Consider the following 18867-nt stretch of genomic DNA (forward strand, 5'->3'; position numbering starts at 1 on the left):
AGGTATATACTCGAAAGAATGGAAAGCAGGTGTTTAAACAAAAAATGTACACAAATATTTAAAGGAGCACTATTCATAATAACACAAACATGAAAAAATTCAATGTTTCCATCAATATATGAATGAATAGAAAATGGGATGTCTATGCAATAACATGCTATTGGGCACTGGTAGCTCATGCCTGTAATCCTACTCAGGAAGCTGAGACCTGAGGATTGCAGTTCAAAGCCATGCAGTAAGGAAAGTCTGTGAGACTCTTATTTCCAACTAACTACCAGAAAACCAGAAGTGGAATTATGGATCAAGTGGTAGGGCAAAAGAAGCCCAGGGACGGTGCCCAGGCCCAGAGTTCAAGCCTAGGACCAGCAAAGATAGATAGGTAGATAAATAGATAGTATTCAGGTAGATAAGAGTTACCGGGTATGCTAAAAGCATAGTTGAACTTGGAAAATATTGAATGTTAAAAATTCAGTCACAAAAAGCCATTTATTATATAATCCCATATGTATAAAAGACCCAGAGTAGGTAAATCTTCAGAGACAGAAACAACATTAATGCCTGGAGCAGAGAGAGATGGAAGGATAGACTGTACCCAGTCTAATGGTGATAGCTAAAGGATGTATGGTTTCTTATTGTGAGGGAAAGAAAATTGTTGAGTTTGGTAATTTTATAGTCTAAATGGTTGTACATATTTCTTTGAGTATATTCATAGACTTTTACACGATGAGTCCTATGATATGTGAATTATATCTCAATAAAACTGTCTTTTAAGAAGCCAAAAATCAAAATAAGTAAACAGAGTTGATTTTCTAGGAAACATTTCCCAGATCCAAGTGGATGTTAACCACTGTTGAAAAAGTAAAAAATGCAAAACTATATCCAGCCTAGGAAGCTTAAAATGGCTTGTTCATCTTCTGAGACTCTGATAAGAAACTAGGCTATGAAGAATGGCCCAGGAGAAAAACCCTGATCCAGAATATGAGTGTAGTGCCACTCCTGGGTTACATGTCAAGTTAAATAATCTTCCATAGCACTATTCTCTGTAAAATGGAAATAAACATTATACCTTGTAAGGTGCTTTGAGGATTTAATGAAGCAATATAGATAAAGTTTATAAAAGAGACTGGCATATAGTTTTCAGTCAATTAATATTATTTCTTCAAGCCTATGGGAAAGCCAAGAGTGTCTCAAATGAAGAAGTTGAAGCTATCAACAAAAAGTAACAGAAAATGATAAAGGTTTCAAGCCCTTTGAACCTTTGTGTAATTGCTACACATGACCACTAATGTAACTTCCTCTGATCCATAAGGCTGTATACATAGTTTTTTTGAAACCCCTAAAAAAATTATGGTAAATATCTCCTAGACTAATGAGCCTCACTTGCTCAAGCTTAAGCCATAAAAATAACAAGTTTATCTTATGATAATATTCCAATTAACTACCCCAAACTTTATTCTAGGTATTTACAGTCCAATATTCACAGAGCTAGTGCAACTAAGAATCTCCTAGCCAGGAAATAATAAATTCTTAGAAGCCAAAATTTCCATTTATACCTGTAAATAAAAAAATCAATTTAGTGCACATTGTTAAGTAATAGGACCAGCGGGCAATGAACCATACTAAACACATCATATGAAATGGATCAGTCATGCAGCACAGTGACCAGGAAAGAATTTCATGACCTTCCCTCAAGCTAAGTAGTACACATTTACACACAATCATACACATCCATGCTCAAGCACACACACACACACACAACAAGCACACAGAAACACAGCATAAAAAGAAACATACAAAGAAATCCTGAAGGAAGTGGGTGGTTACATTCCGCTGCATCAAAAAGTGTTTTGTCATCTTCCATGGGATTATATAACCCTGAAGAATGCTGTTTTACACAACGCTTTGCAGAGCCGTTGTTGGTGATAGGAATCTTTCAAATGATTTGACTGAAGCTAGGAATCATTAAGAAGTAGGTTTGAGCATGCTCTTTATTGAGACATTTCTCTAAAAGAGTTCACAGTCCACAAATTTAAAATAAATAAAAAAAAATCCTACAGAATTCTCCTGTGCGATATATGCTTAAAATAACTCAATTAATATCACTTTTCCTACAAATCTAGAGAAAATATTTGGCTTTGGATTCTGACATCTGAGGGATCACTCAAGGTGTTCATATTCCAAAGCATGCCAGGAAACAAGCAACTTGAAGGAGAAGAGTTAGGGAGATGGATGAAATAGGACTGATTCTAAAACATTTTCCAACCCATTTTTTAATTAATAAATTATTTGGGTTTGGAAAATTTTTTAAAGAAAAAATTCAAAGCAGAGGCATGGCACAAGTGGTAGAGCAATAGTAGTAATCATAAGGCCTTGAGTTCAAACCCCAATACTGACCCTTCCCCAAAAGTATGAATTTTGCAAATGTCAGGTGTCAGTGGTTCATGCCTAAAGTTTTGATTACTCAAGGCTAAGATCTGAGAACTGAAGTTCAGATCCAGCCTGGCAGAAAAATCCTAAAGACTCACATTTCCAATTCCCAGCAAAATGTCAGAACTAGAGGCAGGGCTCAAGTAGGTAAATGGGAAGTCATCAAACTAAAAAAAGGATCAAAGGAAACATATACTAGAGTAAAAAGACAGCTTACTGAATGGAAGAAGATCTTTGCTGATTGTTTATCTGACAAAAGAATACTTGAGAATGTAGGAGTTGGAAATGTAAGCACCAAAAGAACAAATGATTCTATCAATACATGAGCAAATGAACTGAACAATTTTCAAAGGAAGTACAAATGATCAGTAAGCACATGAAAAAAGGTCCAAAAGGTCAGTAGACAGACAGATAAATGACAGATGATAGGCAGACAGACACACTCATACACATATTATGGATATAAAATGAACTGCTTGGGGGAACCAAAAGGAGGAATAAATGGGGTGATGGAAGGTGATTTAAGTATATATTTAAATATATTTAAATATATTGTATACATGTATGAGAATCACATAGTGAAAACCATTAAATTTTTAAGAAAAGGATAGAAATAATGTCTACAGATCTACAGCCATATGAAAAGAACTAGGAATTACCAAATAAGTCTGTTGAGTAAAGTAAAAATGAGTTTAAGAGACAGCTGAACATGTTTATGTCGGCAAAAGGGTTTAGAAGATATGCTGACAACACAGAGAGGTGTGTTGCAAGAAACTTAGAGGAGACAGGCCACTAGGCCAACCATCTTCTACCCAGGAATTCCTTATGTTCTCCTTAGGGTCTCACATCTGGACAGCTTGTGTTATGAATATTTGGCCCCAAATGAGGGGCAATGAAAGAGTTTAGTGTGTCTCAATTGCATTCTCCCTTTATATATTAAGCACACACACACACATACACACACACTCATTTCAGCTTTCATTTGGCAAAGCTCTTCCTACACAGTCATTAGATTCTTATGATTCTTGGCGAAGGATGAGGGAAGGGAGTTGGAAACAAGCTTGTTCTGATCATGTCCACCCCTGTCTGATACAATGACATGTTCATGGCACCTCACTTTCATAAATACAGCATTCTAAATGGTCCTTTGATTGGCTACCTTTAGTACCTCCTGTTTCTATAGCTTAGTTTTCTTAATGGAGAAAATGTTTTAAGGGTTGGAGGAAAAAGGCAACTCTCTCCATTCTTTTATCTTTCTTCATCTTTTAAAATATGCTGTTTGGAAAAATTGGGGGGAGGGTTGGTTAGAAGCCAAGAGTTTCACTGACTTTTTTCATTGTTGCCATTTCATATTTCTTGCCTCAGGAATGGATGGAGCTTTTGAACATATTCATATTTTAATTTATACTATGTGGATCTGAATACACATACCCAACACCTACATTAGCACTTCCCAGTGAGCAAGCCATGCCACCAGGTTAGCGCTGGTATCTTTTATTTATAAATATAGAAACTGCGGCCCAAAGAAGTTAAGGCACTTAGCCAAACTCACTTTCCAAATGAGAAGTGGTTAAGTTAAAACTTGTGCTTATGTGCCTGGTTCAGCCTTTTGCTGGAAGCAGAGGTAAAAGACTGAATATGACTTCAAACAGACAGAAAATGAAATTCTGCCATTGAGCATAACACTTTAAAACAAAGTTGAACAACAACAAAAAAAAACAATAGCTTTTGTCAGCTGGGTACATTTTTTTTTCAAGTTTTTATTATCAAACTGATGTACAGGGAGGTTACAGTTTCATATGTTAGGCATTGGATACATTTCTTATACTGTTTGTTACCTTGTAGCTGGGTACATTTTTAAGACCCCCAATCTATTACACAGTAGCACATATGCACATATCTATTTATTTCAAGTATACAACAAAGATGCGCAAAGGGAAAAAATCATATGTTCACTACTTCATCATAGGTTTGTTATCACTTTTTAGATAGTTGAGAAAAATGTACCTTAGAGTCAATAAGCATATCAAAATATTGAAGGTATTTATTTATATTAATCTTAATTTCAAGTATCGTACTTTTGCAGCAAAAATTCAAGTCTTACTTGTGTTCTAGTGAGATAACAATTTCTGAAAACAATATTTTCCTAACAAAAACCATATACACATCCAAAAGCTATTAATAAGTAGTTCTTGATGTAAACCAATGCCTATTCAATGTTTGAGCACAACAGATAGCATTGGGATTTAAACAAATCAACAATGGAGAGGTTGTGATGACAGGAAGAAGGGCCAGGAGCAAGAAAGACTCTGATATCTAGTGAGGCCATAGTTGCCACCGAGCCCCTAAGAAGCAGCCTCTGAGCCTCCAGGTCCTTCTGGAGTTCTGGGGTTTTCATTATGTCCTTTCCATCTCTCTCAGAACAAAAGCCCTTGACTCCTTTGAGGCTGTTCCCCCATCTGTCTAGTCGTTGCCTACTTCCTCCTGTCAGGGAGGATAGGGTTTCCAGCAGCTGAACACGCTCCTATTACAATCAGAACAGGACCATAGTAAGTGAGAGACCTTGTGGTACTGGTATAAGGATGCCCATGTACTAGAATGAATGTTGGATGCTGAAGTTAGCTTCTTGAGAAAGCTCTTTAACTGTCACCATTGAAACACTGAACTCCTTCTGGTAGCTCTAACACTAGGCTTTATTTTCTTTCTCTTCCAGCCTCCTCTGAGGTTCCCAACATGCCTCTAGCCCACAGCCACAAGGGTGATAACATGTCACAGGTGATTTAAACTAATTCCAGTGGTGGTTGATGGATTTTGAGGACCTGACCTTCTGTGCATTAGGAAGATCTACTCTCACCTTCACTTTATTTTGTAGCTATCATTTGACTATATGGGCCTGCCTTCTCTACTCCCAACAGCATCCATCACACACAGCCTGTCTTTCTTGCTAGCCTGTAGGAGACAAGTCTGTCTTGGTTATAGTTTTATTCTTATTCTTAGAAAAATTCCCAGCACATCGTATGGAATTGACTAGCATTTGCTGAATGAATAAATGCATAGCATACATGTATAATTTGTCAAGTAATCAAATAGTAGGGAAATTAAATGCCCTGTCATTATTTGAATGTATTAATTGCCTGATAACTATGATGCATTATCCAACTCAAGTCCTCAGTGGTGTAAAAGCATTTTTGATCAGGGCTAACACTCTACCACTTGAGTCACAGCTCCAATTACAGCTTGTTGGTAGCTAATTGGAGATCAGAGTCTCACAAACTTTCCTGCCCTGGCAGGCTTCAATCTTCAAATCTTGGCCTCCTGAGTAACTAAATTAAAGGCATGAGCTACTAGCACCCAGCAGAGCAAGTAGTACTGTGACTCAAAATGGCCTTGAGCAAAAGACTTCAGGGGCAATGCCCAGGCCCAGAGTTCAATCCACACAAATGACAAAAAAAAAAGATCTGAGCTGAGCAAAGAGAAGTAAAGGAGCTATTTACTAGAAGCAATATTTCATTTAACAACATAACTGCAAGATGAGTACTGGGAGTACTGGTTCACATTAGTAATCCTAGCATTGGAAAAGGCTGAGATCTGGAAAATGGTAATTCAAAATCATCCTGAGAAGAAAAGTCCATGAGACTCCATCTCCAAAATAAATAGCAAAAAGTGGACTAGAGACATATTAGGGAAGAGGCTGAGCAACTGTGAGATGCTGAGTTCATACCCCAATATTGCCATAAAGAAAAAAAAAAGCTAAAATCTGTACTCTTTCTTAAGATGCACATGATTAGAAAAAGTGACACAAAATTATAGGAAACACACATTTAGGTAATCTCACTATACTTACTTAAAGCTAATAATTTATTAATCTATGACAAAGGGAACATGTTACATTTCATTTAAATGTTTCATCTCTGCAAGGTCCCCTTTGTCTCTACTCTCTTATCCTAAATAAACTCAGTTAATTTCCTAATTTCACTATTGTAGTACTCAGCTTGCCACTACTATAATGAAATACCTGATATAACCAACTTACAAATAGAAAATTCTCATTTTGACAGATTTGGAGGCTTTAGTTTCTGTTGTTTGGGGCTACTGGCTTTGGACCTGTAAGTGAGGCTGGGAAGAAAGTCTTATAATCCCGTTAAACAGCTCTTCATGACCTAATTGAACTTCCAGTAAGCTCTACCTGTTAAAGTTTCTACCACCTCCCAACAGTACCACCCTAAGAGCCAAGCCTTTAACACATGAGTCTGGAGGTTCATTTAAGATCCAAACTACAACAGCTATGAAAGTACTGTCCTACCCAAAAAAAAAATAAAAATACACTTGGACATGATAAATTATACAGGACTCTAGACAATATTCATGCAATGAGACCAAAGGAGGATAATCTTAGGAGAGCATCACAAAGGCTCAAAAGCTATGTGCATATGATCATATAAAATGATATTTATCGGGCTGGGGATATGGCCTAGTGGCAAGAGTGCTTGCCTCGTATACATGAAGCCCTGGGTTCAATTCCCCAGCACCACATATACAGAAAACGGCCAGAAGTGGTGCTGTGGCTCAAGTGGCAGAGTGCTAGCCTTGAGCAAAAAAAAAAAAAAAAGAAGCCAGGGACAGTGCTCAGGCACTGAGTCAAAGCCGCAGGACTGGGCAAAAAAAAAAAAAAAAATGATATTTATCAAAATGATCTCTGAGAAATGTAAACAAGAGGATTTTTTTCTTTGTTGCTGTTTTTGTTTTCTGTATCTTTTGTCTTACTTGTAAGTTTATCTGTTTGGGGAGGGTTAGGAGGGAGCACAGAAACAGTGGGACAAAAAGTAAACAAAATCAACAGTGACACTCACTAGACACTATGTTGAAAATGAACTATATAACTGGGAGATAAGGAGGGAGGAGGTGACACTGTTCCAAAAAAAATACACTCATTATCTGACTTATGTAACTGTAACCCTTGTACATCACCTTTACAATGACAATAAAAAAATGTACTGTCCTAATCAGCTCTGTGATTTGGTGTCTTATTGTACCAAGAGCAACTAATGAATTAGTTATGAAAAGGAGAACAATACCTTCCAGTTGTCCTCCCAAAAGCTATCTTCCAGTCAAGTGTGTTCATATCTAATGTCTCTACGAAAAGGATTGTTCTGATTAAGTTTACATAAAATATGAGTTCAATTTCTGCTTAGATGATGGCCATGTATGAGTGTATGGTAGTTTTTCAATATAGTATTTCATCATCTATCACATAAGATTTCTCCTTTACCAGTTCCAGGAAGAATCATCCAAGATGAAACATACTTGTGACTTCCGAAATTGGCTTGGTTATTTTACTTTATTCTACCAAGATCTTAATTTCTCCCTTTCTAAAACTGAGTGCAAGGCCTGGACAATGTAAGTTGGTTAGTTGGGTGTGCATCTAGCATGTGGGAGACTGTATTTACACAGCATTCTACTTCAATAACCAGCAATACAGAGACACACAGACACAGACACAGAGACATACAGACACACACACACACATACACACACACACACACACACAATCAGGGCATAATACTGTTAGTCAAACTCAAAAGTTTATTATAAAGATCAAATGGGACCATGTATATGAAAAAAATGAAATTTGATATGGGTTGTCATGTAAAAGGCTTTTTTATCTTAGTACTTTTATAAATGTAGGTCTAAACCAAAAGCAAGTTATTAAAAGATATAATAAGATATTTCTAACTTCTAAGTCTTCTATCAGTATGAGTGAGGGAATCGTATAGCCTTCCTGGAACTAAATGCTATTGGTAGAATATATTTGTACATATGTTTTGATTAAGGACAAAAATTAGTTTGGAATATAATATTTATATTTAATTCCAAAAGTATTTTGAACCTCCACTAGGTGACAATTTTTTGCTAGATATTGGGATATACAGGTAAAAATGGCACCATCTCTGGCTTCAGGAGGCCATGAACCATATTTCTATACTCATGGGAGATTTGGTCCATGACCTCTGATACTAAATCCTTAAGATGTCCACATCCCTATATAAAACTGCATAATGTTTGCATGTAAACTATGCATGATTTTCCCTGTTTTTAAATCATCTGTATTACTTACAGTTTATGTAGACAATTGCTATAGGAATGACCAAGAGAAATTTTAAATGTGGTCAAGTATGAATGCAATTTGAAATATTTTCAGTCAATGACTGTTTGAATCCAGAATGCAGAATCTAGAGACACAGAAACTGGCTGCACTCTAGTTGAGAGAAGCATGTAAAGAAATGATTGCAGTGCAGAATGGCAAGTGCTCTGAAGACAGAAGTGCCAGGCTTGAACTTCCAGAAAGATGTGATGTTGGAGAGAGTCATAGAATAGGAAAGAATATTCCAGACAGAGGAGAAACCATAGGAAGAGGTCTAACAATAAAAACAAACATTCTTTGTTCAGAAACCTATACAAACAATACTACAAAAGCTGTATGTGCCATTTGAAGTGTGATGAATAAATGAAAACATTCCACTGAAAAGGGTCCTTGCACTTTGCTAAGGGTCTATCACATTGCTGTTGTTTCTCCCACTGGAAAGCCCTGGCAACAGGCAGCATTAACATGGCCCCACTTCTTGGATACTTGGATTTATACAAAACTGGAGGGAAGAGGCAAAGCTGAATTATTATTAACTGAAAATAATCTCTGTAAATATTAAAATATCTATCTTTAGGATTACCTTGGGGAAGAGTTTGAGAAAGATCAATTGCTACTATGCTCAGCAGTAACATGGTCAGATACAAGTTTTAGCCAGTCACACATTCTGGTGATGGTAAAAAGAATGAATGTGAAAGATAACTGCAACAGAAAAGCCAGTTAGAAGGAGGTCCAGTCATCAACAAAAGTGACATAAGTAGCTGGCCTAGGGTGGAGATAAAAGCATGGAAAACAGCAATGCAGTTGAGGACTAAGCACAGGTGAAGATCATTAGTGGGGTGAAGAAATAGATGAAAACTAAGGAAAATATAAAGGTCAAATGAAAGCCCAGGGTCCTACCTTAGAAGACTAAATGGACAGAGGACCATACAACAAGCAAGAGTATATTGCCAAAAGTATATATGACTTCAGCATGAACTGTTCTAAGTTCATGTAACTCCAAGTAAAAATGCTCAGAATTCATCCTGAGAGTATTCTCTGATTCCTTTTATGAAAAACCTCAATTACTTGCAAAAAGGACATCATTAGGAAGATATTTTTCCTTGTCACCTTTTCAATTTTCAGTGATCACACTGGAGCTTATGTATGCCCTAGACTTGGTTCCTTCGTTGTTGTCTCTGATTTCTGCCAACATGTCAACACCTAAAACAAGCAGTAATTGCCTGGGCATGTTTCCTTAGAGAATCATTGATCCACTAATTCTGTGTAGGTTCCTGGATTTCTGTCTTTTTTGCTAGCAACAACACATGACACTGACAATATGGATTGCTTATAAATAAAGCAACCTGGAAGAAAATTTATTATCAATACAGTCCATTGGTCCCTCAGACTCGGAGTTCCTATTTCTGAACTCTATTTCACTTTCAACAATTTTAAAAATCAATTCCATTGCAGCTCCTAGTGTCCCAATTGTAATAAAACAGATAGTGATCTCAGGTGGGGAATAAGCTTCAGAAACAGATGAACTCATAAGACAAAAATCCTATGTCCCTATCCTCCTGTTTTCATGCAAATGTTCCCAGTAATTAAATCAGGAAAGGAAAATATAGCAAAAACATATCATCCAAATGGTTTCAAAATTTCAGAAGAAGCTGTAAATATGATCCTTTTTAGAGGATCAGGTTCTAACTAGGGTAGCAGAAAGTATAACAGTTGTTCTGATGAAGCAGTTTTTAAATGCTTGTCAGTGACTTAAAGAGAGATAACTGATATATGTTGAGGAAGCTGGTGAGATTTTAAATAGTTTGGACACTACAGGGAGCATTTTTTCCCTTAAAGTAATGTACTCAAAAGTGTTGGCAAGATTTTATTTAAATGTAGCAATGCTTATTGAGGAAGTTATTTTGAATTACCCTAGTATAAATATGAATGACTTTATTTTGTATTGAAAATTCCCCTTTGCAAGTAATCAAACAGTTATATCTCTAATTTTTTGCAAATGATTTGGGCTTTTCATTCTAGAAATAAAATATCATACTAAGAATTCAAAAATAATGTCTGAATTATATTTGTGCCCAAGATGATTTTTTCACCTTTTGACTTTTATTGACTATATAGAACCAACACTATCTATTATCTTATATCTAGGAATTTTTTATGGAATTCATGTAGGAATGCAACTTATTCAGGTCCTCTCATGAAACAAGCTCTATCCTAGGCACTGGGCACATTAGAACTAATAATAGTATTGTTCATCCAAATGTATTTCAGATGGATATTCTACTTCCCCTAGTCAATTTTCCATACATAAGGGAAATTTCAAGTCCTACAATCATACCTAGCTATTTTACAAGTTAAGCCTCTTGAAGCCTAGAATTGACAATAAAGTTTCCTTCTAAATAGCATCCAGAAAGGTAAGAAGAAATGAGGCCTAAAGCAGGGGAGATGTAAGATGGGAAAAGGGTATTAGGAAAAGTACTTAAAACAGGGCTCAAACTATTCCTTTGAGAAAACTTTGAGCAATCAGATGTTGTAATTCTGCATGAAAATTAAACATTATCAGAAGGAAAAAAAAACTGTTAATGGAGCCTGTGAATTTACCTAAAGAGGACAAAATGAAACTGGTCATCATAGCTTTCTTTCTTTAGCGTTTTATGTGTTATTAGAAGGAAGAAAATTGTTTGTCATAAATTGCTACTTCAAACGTGCCTTTCTAAGCAAACTCTACCTTTACTAGTGGACTTCATTCCTTCTTACTTCTTTTCACAGAGAAAAATTTGTTAAATGTTAATTGATTTTCTGAAAAATAAACCATAAAAAGGCCCTTGCTCATTTAAAGAATAAGACCAATATTTGCACACAATTCTGCATTTGTCTTTTTTAGTCTGTCAGGGACAAGTTCATAACTTGGAAAAAAGGAGGTTGCTCCGGTCTAAGTATCCATGGTTCCTTCCTGCTAACCCCATCTGTTCTCACTCTTAGCTCAAGGTATAAGTTTGAAAGAGAATGTCAGTTTATCCCTCCAAAGCTTGCTAATGAATGAAAGATCCCACAAACCACAGCAAATATTTATTATATGACAGGCGCTGTTCCAGGAGTTGTGAAAGATTCATCAGTGATAAATCACCTTCCTTTGTCAAATAAAATACTATGTGGAGATCCTAAATGAAGCAATAACTTAAATTTTCCACATGATTGTGATTTGTTTAATATAGTAAAACTATGACGATACTTTGCCCCAAATTCTAGGTCAATTGTGATTTCAAATGACATTTGCAAGTATATTTGCCTCAATATGAACATTTCCTTTAACCATGCAAGAATCTTCCCCAATAGAAGCAAAACTTCCAATATAGATGAGTACTACAGAATGGCATGGCACAATTATTGTAAATTTTTCATCTAAAGAGTAAATGATAGTAACTGATAAAGTAGCTCAGGATTATACTGATTTCTCTAAATTGAAATTCCAAATACTTAGTAGATCGATAAATTAAGCTTTCAAAGAACAGGGTTTGATTTTTCCTTTTATTTCAAAGCCAAATATTTTCTATTAACTTTTAGCTATGTTTTGTCCCTCTTCTAGACTGGTGCTAGCTGTGTGCCAAGAACAATAGGTAATTCAGCATCCCTCAACCCAGAAAAATACAGGAGCCATATTTATGGTTCTACAATGACCAAGGGGAAAAAATTCAATAGGAACAGATTTTTTTTTTTGTATGTGTAGCAAAGCTAGTTCCAGGGAGGTGGGGGGTGGGGGAGCCCAGTTTGCACTGTAGCAGAACCACTGAAACAATATGCTCCCTGTGTCCACAGCCCAGTCCTCCCCTGACACTCTCCTCTCTAGGGCATAGGGTAGAAAAGTCACATACACTGTAGACCCTGCCAGGGCCTGCTGACTCAACCCTACTCCCAAATTTGCAGGCAGAGAGTGAAGCAATGTCTCTCTCTACTATATGCCTAGTCTCACCTTTTTGTTGTGTGGTTGTTTTTCTTTTTATAAATGGATATCCAAGCACTTAACCTGAGTAAGTGGGAAAGTGACAAAGATGCAGGCAAACATCCTCAGTGTTAGTCTATCCTTTCTATCTCTCTACTACTCCTTTTATTCTGAGATTTTTGGTAAGAGAATGTAACAAGTAGATCAATGTTAAGACCTCCTTCTTTTTTTTGCCTTGATCGAGTGAAATCTTAGTTGACTATCCTAAGCTGGGTAGAAGGGTGTTTCATGCAAGTTAGCAAAAGGAGGAAGGATTGACTAGGAAGAAAATATTCTCCTTGCCATTACAAACAGAAGTGTGAAATATATAAGCAAATTTAAAATATAACTTTTCATCTTTGCTAATACCACAATCTTCCATCAGCATGAACACCCAACTTTTTAAGCTACAAATTAAGAAATCCTATGAGCCTATTAAGTTTTTGTTGTTATCAATAAGCATTCTTTTTTTATAAAATACAAAAGCCAATTAAATAACTCCTAACCAAGTCATAAAAACAAATAAATAACAATAAAGTTTTAAAGATAATAAAAGCAAATAAAAATCATCTAAAATATTTGTTTCTGGACTGGGATGTAGCTCTGTAACAAAGTACTTGCCTAATAAGTGCAATATCCTGGGTTCAATCCCAGTACAAAAAAGAAAAGACAAAAAAATACAGGTTAAACAAAGGACCCAAACATAAAAGATACATTTCCAGATAACTACAGATAGGATTTACTATTCATTGGCATGACTACTTTGTGCAGATGTTTAGCACATATAGTCAATTTTTTTCCACTACTGCTAGCTGGAATCTATTCCTTTACTCATGAAAAAAAAAATGATGTTCACAGGGTTTAAATGATGGATTCCACACAAAATTAACACAAAGCAGAGAGTCAAATCTCCTTTATGGATCTAACAAAGCTATATATTTGAATCTATAATATGCTATTATTGAGGTTAACATAAATAATGTGATGGTAGATGCACTGATGTCCATTTTCTATTCTACAGTGCTAAAAGAAATTATATAAGGAATACGAAATATTCTAAATTTGCATGGATTGTGATGTCTCCTTCATCACTAACTTGTCCTGGTCTTGGGCACAGCACAGAGGCCTAGGTATCCTAGGTAAGCTAGCAAGAATCTCCCAAGGGTCTTCCTAGAATTGGGGGAAGGAAGGTCAGAAAAGTAATTGGACCAGGAAACAAACTTTATCTGGAAGCCAGAGGCACCAAAGTCAGAAAAAGCATTTGGGCCAATATTATAACTAGAAAAAAAAGTTGAATTTAAGTGTTGTACTAAAAGACAATATAAGCCATACATCCACGTGGCTACTGTATATGTTCTTGATAAATTGTATATTGTATATATGTCTACCTGACCTAGAGAAGGGAAAGAAAAACAAGGCGTAAGATATCACAAGAAATGTACACACTGCCCTACTATGTAACTGTACCCTTTTTGCACAACACCTTATCAAAAAAATTTGTGTTCAATTAATAAATTAATTAAATTATAAATATATATATATATATAAGCCATACATGAAAAACATATAAGGTCAAAGTACAGCACCCAGGAGACATATAAGTGGACCACAAAACAGTATGCAGAGTAGATGAACACAAGATGCCTTGAAGATTAAAAAGAAGCTAGGCACTGTGTGTTATCATAGCAACCTAGAAGGCTGAGATCTGAGAATCTTGGTTCAAAGACAGCCTCTACAGAAAAGTCCATAAGACTCCTATCTCTAATCAGCAAAAGGCCAGAAGTGACCCAAGTGGTAGAATGCCAGACTAGAGTCAAAAACTAAGGGACAGCCCCTAGGCACTGAGTTCCAGGCCCACTAAGCACAAAAGAAAGAAAAGGAGAAAGAGAGAGAGAGAGAGAGAGAGAGAGAGAGAGAGAGAGAGAGAGAGAGAGAGAGAGGATGGAGGGAAGAAGGAATGAAGAGAGGGAGGGAAGGTAAGGAAAAAAGAGAGGAAGGAAAGGAGGGAGGGAGGGAGGGAGGAAGGAAGGAAGGAAGGAAGGAAGGAAGGAAGGAAGGAAGGAAGGAAGGAAGGAAGGAAGGAAGGAAGGAAGGAAGGAAGTTAGACATTAGGGCTAACATCAACTAAGAAGCAGAGTACTCACAATCTGATTTATGAATTTATAAACCCTTTGTACAACTACTTAAAAATAAGAAGTTATATGTCTCATGGATGGTATTGACTGTGAGAATGGACCCATTAAATCCAAAGACCTACAAACAACCAAGCACAAATTTCCCCAGGAATTGGGGGAAAGTCATTGGTTCTCTCTAGGCCACAGTTTCCTTATCTAATGTGGAAGATGTAACTCCTTCAGATCTGGTATCAGAATTAAGTGGTATGTGAGCAGATTTACCTTTGTGCCAAACCTAGGGAAGAAAGGCTTCTTTTATAGCTATTATTACTTAATAATTGTGATGGCCATACAAATGAACAAATGATGATTTTATAAAGTAAGGTTATTATATTTAAGTACCTAAAAAACTCTCCAGAAAAACAATCCTAGAATGGCAAAAAATATACAGCTGAGTACAGTTCTATCCAAAATTCAGAATGTCAAACGTTTAACAGAATGAGGAGTATTAAAGAAGACTTTTTTAAAAAGTGTGAAGCTATTTTCAAGTTTTTGGACAATTTGTAAGTGTAAACTATTTCTGGTCCAATTCCCAGGAAAAAAAAGAGAAAAGGTACATACAGATCACTCCAAATCTCCTAAGCTAAATCAAATATTCCTTTTGGTAGTTTTTAATGACACAGAATATGGAGTTATTTTTCAAGAAAAGGAATAATTATGGGACCCTTTAAATAAAGTCTTAACGAAAAGTATAAAAAAACCTAACAGTATAAGAATTAACTACCACAATATTTTTCCCCTACCATTTGCATTGATTTTTCAGCTTTGCAACTAAAGAAAATCTGGCCTCATGCACATTTAAGAGACCAGGGAATTTCATTTTCCACTTAATAAACTGATTTTCTACCCTTCCATAGGTACTTGAAATTAGCACAAACCCCAGGATACAATTCCAAAAGGGAATGTTCAATTCATAATGAATGGTTTGAAAGCAAATAGTATTCTGACAGCAAATTCCTGGCCTCCAAAATTGTAAGTTGCTTCTTTTTTTAACCAGTCTTACTCAAGATCATTCGGATCTTTCACACACTTAACCCTTAGACTCAATACATGATTACAAAGTATGTGAAACTTCAAGTTCATACATTTGGACTAAATTTTTTTCAAAAGAATCTGATATTTATAACCAAATTATGATTATATGGAATACAATAAATCAACTACTGGACTAACAGAAAGAAAATGGTATTTTTATTTTTACTTTTGTGACTGTGCATGCTTTGAACAATTCTAAAAAAAAATCATAAACCAGCATAAATACTGCAATGTTTTATTTTCTTTTATACAGAATGACAGAAACTCATCTCTCAATTTAAAAAAATGGGAAAAAGGTAATTATTTTTAATGCTCAACATTAGTTTATATTGTTTTTACTTGACTTGTGTGTTCTATGTGATATGTTTGACCTTTCACTATAGTAATAAAACCACATGATAGTGACATTCATTTCACTATTTCATTTAATTCTTAACAAAACCCTAAGGAATAAGTGCCATTAGTATACCCACATTGTAGATAAAGAAAGAGGCTTAGAGTAAATTGCCTGTGATCACACAGGTAGTAACCTGCAGGGCTAATATTAAAAATAGATACTTTGGGTTTCGAGTGGCACAGCAGTATAAAAATATCAAAGAAAGCCTTACTTAATCACTTTTAGAAAAATTAAATCAGCCTATATATTACTAAGTAAAAGATGAAAAGTTATTCTAAATACCAAGGCTGAATTACCAAGTGCTTTGATTTTCTGCTTTTAGGACTAAGTAAATAGAGCAATAAGTTCAATGATCAACTTACAACACCCAGATATGGTGCATAATTAGTGCATGTCTCTAAATATAGGAAGAACAGTTACTTGATTTGACATATCATTTTCCCAACTAATTACATAGTTCTACCAGATTTTATGTGATTGTTACGTAAATGATTTACCAAATTGTTAAGAAGTTTAACAAATAAGTAGGGAAAAAATTACAGCTTAAAAAATAAACTTTCACAAGTGTAGAAGAGAACATTTACATTAAAATATAACTTTATTTCTTTGTCCTGAGAGAATGATTTTTAAAGAAACATTTAAAAATTAAGCATTAGATATGCAAATATGTGTTCAGATCAGAGATACCAAAATTATTCAAATGATTAATTATTCATCATAAAATGTCAATTAATAATTATGAAGCTTAAAAGGCATCTTTCTAATGCAGCTTTATTTTTTCTGGCCTAAAAAGGGCTTAATATACACGTCCAATTGACTTCTAACAAGTTTTAAAAATTCAACAAAGTAAACAAATTATAAGCAAGTGCAAACTCTGAATTCTAAGGGAGAACTACAAATGTGCTCTAAGTGTAAGAGAGAATAGTTTGCATAATAATGAAAATTAAAAACATAGCCAACATTCATGACATAGAGAACCTCATGCACACTCACCTGCTAGGTATACAGAAGGCAACCTAGCCAAAGAAACCCACAACCAGCGGAAGTGATCAATCTCGGTTGAGGGGCAGAAGAGTGCTTTGAGACTTTGCTGTTTGTGAGCTTTCCAAATAAACATTTAAAAAAAGTCACAACCTAAGTTCTCTAAATGTGCCTATTGTAATTTCTGAAATCGGCTACACACGTTTTAAAAATCACTATAAAAATGTGCACATTGCCTTAATGCTAAGAGTCTCCCTATTCCAAATGCTAAGTATATTTTTCCAGGAAGATTATAGCTTGTTTAAAAAATAATAATCAGTCAGAGCTGATCTGATAATACAGAATAATTGTCCATTGTGGTCACTGAGATACTGATTTATTTTTAGTCCTTTTTTTATACTTTTCACTGACACCTAGTGAACATGTGTGTCTCTGAGACACCGGGAGTTATTTTAGTCAGGGTGTCCCTGACCTCCTGCTGGTAGATTAATTGCATATTAAAGGTTGTGTTTAAAAAAAAAAAAACAAAAAGATAAATGTGGACACATAAAGGAAACACGAAAAAAGAATCCCAAGGAGCGAGAAGAGTGGAATGTGAAGAAAGAAAAGCCATTGCAGAAGGGATCTCGAAAGAAAAGAGAATGTAGGAAATGCAATTGGGAAATAATTTCAAGAAAAAAAGAAATACGTCTAAAGGGCAAGGAGGGCTGAAAGGAGGGCAAGAGGAAGGGAAGGAGGAAGATTCTGGTTTTCAGTTCCCTGGTGAGGTAGTTGGCGTCCGCGCCCAAAGCCCCAGCTTCCAAGTTGAGGCGAATGCCATCTCCCCCGGCCTGCGTCGCATCCAACTTACTCCAAGTTTTCTGGTGACTCCTACAGGGCCCCTTCCCGTCCACCCCCTTCAGTGAGATTGACAGTCGCGTGGAAGAGGCTTTTCCAGGCACAGCCTTTCTCATGATAATCAGCCCCCCGCATCACCTCCCGGCCGCCGCAGCTCCCTCTCCGAGCGCGGCTCGCGGACCCCGGGGACCGGAAACAGGGCGGCGGGCGGGGAGCAGGCGAGCTGGCCAGGCCAGGTCAGCTGACCAGGCGGCGGGGCGGGGGTCGCGGGGATCCAGGGCGGAGACCGGTTTGGTCGGGGGGGTGGGGAGGAAGGGAAGGTGGGCCGGAGAGGGTCGGACGCTCCCCCCCAACACACACACACACACACACACACACACACACACACACACACACACACACACACACTTGCTCTGCCTGTGCTGCGGGGCCTTTGCCTGAAATCGGATGGGAACGACCGGAGCAGAGGACGGGGGAGGGGTGCAAAGCGCGCAGAGAATTGGGGACAACAAGCCGACCTGTTTTGTATCAATAAATTAAGATGCTCATTTGTGTCCTGAAGTTTGCTGGGTTCTGGTGAGCAGAGACGTTGGCAAAAGTCCTGAAGCCGAAATTCAGTCTTTACCTCAAAATAAAACAAAAATAACGCCTGCCCCCCCCCCCCTCCATCACCGGGCCGCCCTGCTGGGGCCAGGTGACTTGGCGAGATTCCGCAGCCCAGGGGCCTCGCAGCGGGATGTTAGGGGCCACCGGAGGTTCCCCGGTCCAGATTTGGTTTTGTTTGAAGGGGTTTCTTAAGAGAGATGCTCCCAGTTGTTGTTTTGTGTGTGTGTTTTGTTTTTTTAAATAGACTTTCCCCTCCTATCCTAGGCTCAACTCTGAAAGGATTGGATTG

At 36.8% G+C, this 18867-nt stretch overlaps 1 long non-coding RNA gene across 1 annotated transcript in view; it reads right to left on the reverse strand.

Moving 5' to 3' along the window:
* Positions 1 to 18732, reverse strand: part of LOC125350704 — a 42238-nt gene extending 23506 nt beyond the window's left edge. Inside the window, exon 1 of the long non-coding RNA XR_007210798.1 lies at positions 18491 to 18732. This is a non-coding gene — a long non-coding RNA (uncharacterized LOC125350704). The remainder of the gene's footprint in view (positions 1 to 18490) is intronic.
* Positions 18733 to 18867: the final 135 nt, after the last annotated feature.

This window comes from Perognathus longimembris, chromosome 4 (assembly GCF_023159225.1).
Source record: "Perognathus longimembris pacificus isolate PPM17 chromosome 4, ASM2315922v1, whole genome shotgun sequence".
NCBI classification, from domain to species: domain Eukaryota; kingdom Metazoa; phylum Chordata; class Mammalia; order Rodentia; family Heteromyidae; genus Perognathus; species Perognathus longimembris.